This window comes from Rutidosis leptorrhynchoides, chromosome 6 (assembly GCF_046630445.1).
Source record: "Rutidosis leptorrhynchoides isolate AG116_Rl617_1_P2 chromosome 6, CSIRO_AGI_Rlap_v1, whole genome shotgun sequence".
NCBI lineage: Eukaryota > Viridiplantae > Streptophyta > Magnoliopsida > Asterales > Asteraceae > Rutidosis > Rutidosis leptorrhynchoides.
The window spans coordinates 86,135,298-86,143,712 of NC_092338.1; the positions used below are offsets into that span (position 1 = coordinate 86,135,298).

General features: G+C 32.0%; 1 non-coding gene across 1 annotated transcript; it reads right to left on the reverse strand.

Moving 5' to 3' along the window:
• Positions 1 to 5,122: 5,122 nt before the first annotated feature.
• On the reverse strand, positions 5,123 to 5,229 carry LOC139856508 (small nucleolar RNA R71). The gene has a single exon (XR_011761985.1). It is a non-coding gene; the product is annotated as a small nucleolar RNA R71 (small nucleolar RNA).
• Between the last annotated feature and the right edge of the window lie 3,186 nt (positions 5,230 to 8,415).

The following is an 8,415-nucleotide window of genomic DNA, read 5'->3' on the forward strand; positions in this document are numbered from 1 at the left end:
TGGTGTTACTTTTGGTGTCACTTGTCTTTTTGCACTTTTTTGATAAGTAGGACGTGTTACTTTCCTGAGTGGAGTAGTGGTGGTGTTTCTTTTTGGTGTTAGTTAGGAGTATTATGATGAATTGTCAAAATATAATTGAGTTAAGTATTAAAAGGGGATAAAAATAATATTTTTAAATTAATAAAAAAATAAAAAAACAAGAAACGAGTGTTGCTTGCTGCGTCACTTTCGATCAAACGCCAAAGAAACAGAACAAAGTGACAATGGATACGGGTGCAAAGATGGCGTTTCTTGATGCCAACTAGGAAAGTGACGGGGTCACTCTCCCCCGTTACAGACGGTCTTAGAGAAAGAATTTATCAAAGAATCAAAAGGAAAGTTGTCTGCAAAAATATGTCATATCACAATTTTTTGATAAATTCACACTTTTGTTGATATATTAAGATAATACACTTTCAATAAATTATGGCAAAAAACTTATGTAACATGTCATTAATTAAGAACAATTTAGTAAATCTACGTAAATTTATCAAAAACTTGTTTGAAAATATAACTCCCATATCGGTCGAAGTCAAAGTCTCCATAAAAAAGACTAGGAAATCTGCTTGAATTGATTTTTTTCTCTTAAAAAATTGTGAAATACGGAGTATTAATTTAAATCTTTAATTTTGTTTGAAATCTCTACAATCACATGTGATTGAAAGATCCAATCACATGTGATTGTTCAGCGTTTTTAATTATAATCATTGATTATATTAATCTAAGGGCTGAGTTTTATCACTTGATTTTCAAGAAAATTAATGATACAAATGAATATTTTCCACAGTATATATTATTCTACTTTATTTTTTAACATAAATAACAAAAACTATGGCCAGTGATTGGAACACTTCAAACCTTAAGAACCCAATAAAAACACCGAGTTCGAAATATAACAACAACAACAATACTCAATTCCGCATATGCGAGGTACGAGAGGTGAGATGTAGAAAATCCTTCCTCTACCATAGATTAGAAGATAAGTCGTTTCTCTAACCACGAGTCGAGAAATAGTTCTTCACCCCTAGAAAGAGAAAGTCATTCCTCTCTTTACTCCAAGGTAAAGAGATTGTTTCAGTAAGGACCTCCGGCAAAAAAAAAATTGTTGCCACGTCGATTTCAATTCGAACTATGGCCGTAGTCAGCAAAAATCTAAAATAAAGAAGTGTAAATAAAATAAAAGGGTGATGATATATCCAATAAGAATTTTGATAAATCCACTCAACTTATGCATTGCTTGTTTGTACAGTACAATCTATACATGCACAGAATAAGTGGATTTATCAAAATCCTTGTTGGATATATCACTACTCAAAATAAAAACACCTTCCTTTCCTTTACTGTAATAAAATACCGTAACAAATTCCCAAGAAAAATGTCCATGAAACACATACGTATACACGTATATATATACATAAATATTACATTACATATAAGACCTTAAAATGATGATTCCCGCCATAGCTTTTTCATAACCTTCATCTTCATCTGCTAATTCAGTTGTATTCGAGTGGATAAAGCCACCAGTAAGTTTTTAAATGTTCCTGATTGGACTATAAATATTGATATTTGTGACACGATCAACGTTAATCCTTGGTAATTTCATTTTTTCTTCAATTATTATATATCGTTATCTGTTTTCTTGAATTTTATAGACAAATATAGTCTGCCCTTTCTGATTTGGGGTTTGTTTGATAGAAAAATTATTTTATGTTTTGTTAGTCTGATGTTGAACTCATGCAGTCATGCTGTTATTAATTCATAAAAATTTATAAAATCTGTCAAAAGCAAACGAAAAGTTTACATCATTGATATTGCTTAAAATGATCATATATTTAGACGCAATATCATTCCAATATGTAATGTTTTTAATTGTAATTTCCTTATTTTTAATTGTAAACGTTTAAATAAATAAGTGCGAAGACGAAAAACGAAGATCGCTCGAAAATGAAGATTTAAAGACGAAAACGAAGATTTGAAAGACCAAAACGTCCAAAATGCTCAAACGTACAAGTTACACTCCAAGTGATTTAATTTATCGATGAATAACGGCTAAAAATTGACAAGAGTACAAGCCGCGGAACGCAAAGTACAAGATATCTAAGCATACGAAAAGGCGTTCGAAAATCCGGAACAGAGACATGAACCAACTATCAACGTACAAGTCAACGGAGCTAAAATTACAAGTCAACTATGCACAAGAATATAATATAATATATAAATAATTCATAATAATAATAATAATATAATAATAATATAATATACATAATAATTCTCACAATTGCAAATGGAAAGCAGCCAATTCGTGTACCAGCAAGTTGATTTGTAATAATTCACTAAATATTCCAAGTTGTGACAGTAGACTTCGTATTGCCTATAAAAGCAAGGCACTGAGCATTGAATAAAACACACCATCTTTTACAAGATATTCAATCTCTCTTTCTCTCTATATGACATATATAATATATATTTATAAATTATTATTTTAAGTTTATTTTTTTTTTACGAGGAACCCCTACTACGAACGGGCACATTGGCCCCCCCGCAGCGGGTAAACACCGGGTAAACGGCAAGCCAGCCCTCCACCGCTACCAGGTAAATCATCCTCAGGTTATTGGTCTCTTAAGTTCGCCCCAAACGTTTGAAGTGCTTTGAAGGGAATCGAACCCGTGACCTCACCTTCATTGAAAGTGTTGGTGGCCATCCAAGCTATGCCTGGATGGTTATTATTTTAAGTTTAAGTTAAGTTTAGTTTGGGTATTGTAACGTTTAATTTACGGGTTTTAAGTCGAAGCTCTGTCCGTGTAACGCTACGCTAATAATATCGCTTTTTACCATTCCAACTCGCTGTAAGTCTCCACGTCCCAACTTTATTTTCAAGTATCGTTATTATCGTTATTATTACTGTTGTTATTATTATTATTGTTGTTATTATTATTATTATTATTATCGTAATTTATATTTATTTTTATCGTCGTTATTATCGTTATTTATTATTATTATTGTTATCGTTTATTATTATTATTATTATTATTATTATTATTATTATTATTATTATTATTATTATTGTACTCATGTCCACTTTATATAATTTATATTTTTATACCGTTATAATGTCCAACTAAATACCCATAGTGGTAACTAAAATGTAGAACCTCTGGACAAATGGATTGAACCATATTATAATATTATGATGTAACTTTGACTATTTTTAACATTGAGTTTAATCACCGACCCATTGTTATATAATTTGATATTTTCACCCCTATCACATAATTTATTAAATTGATAAGCGAAAATTAATTAAATTTACATAAATTGTGCTTCAACACCTCAGTGATCTAGACGGACATATGGACAAATTATTGACAACAATTTAGAAGTGTGATCCGGTGGTTTGGGTAATATTATAGTTTATATAATCTTGTAATTATAAAAAGGGAATACCGTTATAATTTTGGTATTAGCGAAAGTTAAAACTGGATTAGATCTCAATTTGAATAGTCGGGGTATAATTTAATTCGCTAAAACGAGATCTAACGAAAGTTAGATTTAATTTTAGTTAGTTAAAACTTTATAAAAAAAACGAAAGATAAAATATAATGTTATATATAAAAACATCGTAATCGGACATAAAAAACAATCCATAATCCAGAGGGGACATATTTTAGTAGCCACTACTTTATTTTAAATCTCATCAATTTCACTTTTTACTACGTAGATAAATTTTAGTTACTTTTTACCCTATTACTTTTTACCATATAGTAAATTTTAATTACTTTTTACTATTTTACTATATTGCCATGAAAAACCTTATTTCTTCTATTTTGTCAAATTAGTATAAATTGTACTTTTACTTTCGTTAATTTAGTTATTTCGTTTTAGTTAAATTTAAATTTCGTTCAATTAAGTAGTAAAGCCTAATCCAAAACCCCCCTTTTAAATAGTTTAACTTTTAGCAATTAAAAATCTTGAAAACTCCATTTCCCTGTGGAACGAACAGAATTTACCAAATAAAATATTACTATATGAATGGGACTAGTTGCCTATATGTGTGAAATCAATCCGAAATCATAAAAACGCCATATAATCACAACCAATTCGTGTAATAAATTCAATCCAAATCCGTTCAAAATAAAAAGACACGATCACGCACATCAACTTTTTGGCACCGCTGCCGGGGAAAGTTGGCAGTTAAATAAATGGATAATTTTTCTGATTCGTAGTAGTAGTTGGATTTGTACGTGGACTGGGTTATTGGAGCCAAACAGTACCCAATTATATTGGGACCAAACGAATCCTGCCCCTCTGCTGCATCTTTTGGCTATTCGAAACGTGGGCAAAATCAGAAGAAAAATCTGTTTGTTTAAAGGTTTTTATCATTGTTTTTATGTTATTCGATCCTCTCGTGGAAATTCATTTCCAAGAAAGTTCAATGTTTATGAATAAATCCTTTAGATCTTTGTACAATTTCCCAATTGTATGACCCGTTCAGAAAATTCTAAACTCGTTGCACTTAATCCAGAACCTGAAAGAGGATTGATCAAAAGATTAAAATAGGAAAAACAAAAAAAAATTAGGTAGTACTAGTAAACCAAAAACACTGAAAAATATCAAAAAACAAGTAGGAAACACTAGTGGTCAACCAGAAATCAAAACTGAACCTGAAACCATCGTCATTAAAGAAGAAATGGCTGAAGTAACATCTGATCCAAATGACCTACCAATGTGGAATACCAGACAAACTGCTCCCCCTCTCGCTCTTGTACCTATAAGAAGACCTGAAATTGAGGCTGAAAACTGGGAAGTCAAGGGGCAGTTTATGCACATGGTTCTTGAGAATCAATTCGACGGAAGACTTAATAATAATCCGATAGAACATCTAGAAGCTTTTGAAGATTTATGTGAACTGTACAAAACCAAAGATGTTTCTTCATATGCATTTAAGTTAATAAATTTTCCATACTCGTTAATCAGAGATGCAAAAGCATGGTTGAAAGCATCAAAACCTGATTCTATCACAACTTTCAACAAATTAAGAGATAAATGCATTACCCGATTTTTCTCACCAGCAAAAGCTGAAAGACTTAGAACTGAAATCACCACTTTTAAACAAAATTCGGATGAAACTCTTTATGATGCATGGGAAAGATTAAAAAGAATGTTACGAAATTGTCCGCAACACGGATTGCAAAAAGGGCAAATAGGACAAACTTTTTATCATCGTATTGATGAACATACTCGTGGTATATTAGATTCCTCCGCTGGAGGAGTATTTATGTACAAATCACCAAATCAAGCGTATGACATGTTAGAAGACATGTCAGTTCATACTTTTGAATGGACACCGTCTAGAGATCAACAACCTAGAAGGACGGTGGCAAGCTTTGAAGAAAATGAAGACAACAACACAACCATAGCTTCACTGTCGAATCAATTCAAAAAGTTTGGAAGAGAAATAGAGAAACTAAATTCAACAGTTTTAGCATTACAAGTAGGCTGTGAAATCTGTGAACAGCCACATTTCACGAAAGATTGTGATATCAATGATCGGCCAATGAACTCAGTAGCACAAGTTAATTTTATGGCCAATCAAAGACAAGGCAATTTTTAAGGAGGAAATTCTAATTATCAACCTGCAAACCCAGGATATCAAACCCGAAGAATTTTGTTTTTCAAAGAAATGGACCACCTGGCTTTTTCAATAGAAACCAACCTCCATTTCCACCTCAACAAAATTTCTAACAACAACCGTTACCTCAATTAACATATCAACAACAAAATCATAACACGCAGCCAGTAGAGAAGAAATCTAATTTTGAAGAAGTTATGATGAATTTTGTCAAAAGTCAATCAGAAACGAATGAGCAAGTGAAGAGACAATTACATCAAGTCCAAACAGGAAACGAGCAAGTACAAAGGAATCATCAAGCGTCAATTCAAAACCTTGAAAGAGATATGGGAAGAATATCTCAATTGCTTGCTGAAAGACAATCGGGAACTTTACCATCCAACAAGCAACCAAACCCGAAGGGCAAGGAAACTCAAAATTCAAGTAATTTTTCACAAGTTAATTCCATAACTACGAAAAGTGGGTTAACCATTAACCCCGATCTTCCAAACCCTCATGCTCCTATTTCTGTTTCAAAAAATAAAGAACCTGTGGTGGAAGAAAATATGATGCCAACCACAAGTACACCAAAGACTCAAAATCAACCACCATTGAAGGTATACAAACCTCAAATTCCATATTCGCAACGTTTAAAGAACGATAAATTACAAGCATAATACAACAAGTTTTCTGACATGATTAAGCAAATTTGTATAAATGTACCGCTTGTAGATGTTCTTGCGGGTATGCCAAATTATGGAAGATTTATCAAAGATCTCATAGCTAACAAAGGAAAATATGCAGAAGTTTCAACCACATTCCTTAATGAGGAATGTTCAGCAATTTTACAAAAGCAAAATATGCCACCAAAACTTGGAGATCCTGGAAGTTTCATCATTCCTTGTCTAATGGGAGATTCAGTAATGTACGATGCATTAGCTGATTTAGGAGCGAGCATTAACCTTATGCCTCACTCCTTATACTTAAAATTGAACTTAGGTGATTTAAAACCAACCAGGATGTGTATACGATTACCTGATAGAACTTACAACTATCCTTGGCATTGCTGAAAACCTACCAGTTAAAGTAAATCACTTAATCTTTCCTGCTGATTTCGTTGTTCTTGAAATGGAAGAAGATAATAAGGTTCCCCTAATTCTAGGACGTCCCTTTCTGAATACTGCAGACGCAATTGTGCGCATAAAAGAGAAAAATCTCAACTTAGGTGTGGGGGAGGATAGAATTATATTGAACATAGATAAGGCTATGAAACACCCTATGTCTCCTGATGACGAATGTTTCCAAATAGACATTGTTGATTATTGTATTGAGGAAGAACTACAAGAACTGTTAAATGTCGACACCTCATATTTCACCCCGATGGGTCAAGGTGAAGATTTTGATGTCGATATAGAGTTAGACGAGCTGTTGAAGGTATTCACTGATGAAGAATACGTAGAAGAAGAAATTCCCGTGGAAGATGAACCTTTTGAAGAAATTACCGATGGTAATAGGTTCCGGATAAAATATTCCTTGGAAGAACCACCCACCTTGGAACTTAAAGAACTCCCGAAACATTTGGAGTATGCTTATCTCCAAGGAACGTCACAATTACCCGTCATAATTTCATCAAAACTTTCCGATGACGAAAAGGGTAGGTTAATGTCTGTTTTAAAAACCCACAAAAAGGCAATTGCCTAGAAAACAACTGATATTCCTGGGATTAACCCTGCTTATTGTACTCACAAAATTCTAATGGAAGAAGATTTTAAACCCGTGGTACAAAGGCAACGAAGGTTAAACCTTAACATAAAAGAAGTTGTCAAAAAGGAGATCATCAAATTACTTGATGCTGTAGTGACCCGAACTTTTCCATGTTTATATATATTAATTGAGATTGATATTTACATGATTAAATGTTTCCAACATGTTAAGCAATCAAACTTGTTAAGACTTGATTAATTGAAATATGTTTCATATAGACAATTGACCACCCAAGTTGACCGGTGATTCACGAACGTTAAAACTTGTAAAAACTATACGATGACATATATATGGTTATATATATAGTTAACATGTTTTTATTATAAGTATGTATCTCATTAGGTATTTTAACAATGAGTTATATACATAAAAATGAGACTATTAATTTAAGAAACTCGAAAACGATATATATAACGATTATCGTTATAACAACGTCTTACTAGGTACATATGAATCATATTAAGATATTGATACACTTGGTTAATTATGTTAAATGATAAGTAAATATATTATTAAGTGTATTAACAATGAAATACATATGTAAAAATAAGACTACTAACTTAATGATTTAGAAACGAGACATATATGTAACGATTATCGTTGTAACGACATTTAACTGTATATACATCATACTGAGATATATTATATATCATAATATCATGATAATATAACAATTTAACATCTCATTTGTTATAATAAACAATGGGTTAACAACATTCAACAAGATCGTTAACCTAAAGGTTTCAAAACAACATTTACATGTAACGACTAACGATGACTTAACGACTCAGTTAAAATGTATATACATGTAGTGTTTTAATATGTATTCATACACTTTTGAAAGACTTCAAGACACTTATCAAAATACTTCTACTTAACAAAAATGCTTACAATTACATCCTCGTTCAGTTTCATCAACAATTCTACTCGTATGCACCCGTATTCGTACTCGTACAATACACAGCTTTTAGATGTACATACTATTAGTATATACACTCCAA